The sequence below is a fragment of the Fragaria vesca genome, linkage group LG3 (genome assembly GCF_000184155.1).
Source record: "Fragaria vesca subsp. vesca linkage group LG3, FraVesHawaii_1.0, whole genome shotgun sequence".
Classification (NCBI taxonomy): domain Eukaryota; kingdom Viridiplantae; phylum Streptophyta; class Magnoliopsida; order Rosales; family Rosaceae; genus Fragaria; species Fragaria vesca.
In genome coordinates, this window is record NC_020493.1 from 15,772,219 (window position 1) to 15,773,174 (window position 956).

Below are 956 nucleotides of genomic sequence, written 5' to 3' on the forward strand. Positions count from 1 at the left end.
CACTCACTCTAACGTTATTAAATGTTTTTCCCTGGGCCTTTCGTTTTAAATTGCCCAGTCTGCAGAGTTCAGGTTGGATCTAGTAGGAGGCGAGGCATAGTCACCCGCATTTCTGTCAGTTTTCATCAGTAGGTTACCTGTTCAACCTACTCGTGTTTTCTTGCTTCCGCTTGTGTTTAGTAGCTCTGAATACTTTAGGATTATTGTATATTATGTGATGTTTGGAAGTGTTGAATTAAGAGTGAAATTTGGAATTTTCGAGTTAGGGTTGTCCATCTGCAAGGGAGATTTTCTCAATCTTTTCAGTAAATTTTCCTTGGAGGTGGTCCCCGCACGACTTACTCCGGGTTTCAGGGTGAAATTCGGGGTGGGTCGTGTCACATAAACTGGAGGTGTTCCAGATTCAAAGAGAAACTGATTGTGTATTGTTTTAGTGAATCAAGAACTGAAAGTGTTTAAGTTTCAGTACTGCTGCATAAACTGATTGTGTGTAAAAATCAGCTGTAGCAGAATCTAGTTGTGAGAGAACTAGCATGATGAGTGTGTGAGATCTCAGTCTAGCAATTCAGTTTCCTTTGTTAAGGTTACTTGATCTGCATTACTTGTGTGAGAAGTAAGAAGAGAGCATTGTATTCAAATTGTGTAGTTGTGTGAGAATTACACTCTGTGTTTATTGTTTGAAGATTAATGGAATAATCTTGCTTGGTGCCTTTTTCCCTCATTGAGGTTTTTGCACCAAGCCTTTGATATTTGTGTGTATACTGTGTTCTTACTGCACTTTAACCATTTATATACTTATATTATCTTTATTCGAACAAATAATAAGAATAAAATTCATCTATTATACGAAGACGATTATCGTGTTTTTTTTTTAATGAGAGCAAATTCTCCATATAATGACAAAAATGTTTTTTGAATGAAGAATTAAATTCAGTTTACCCTATTGTGGTTTAGAG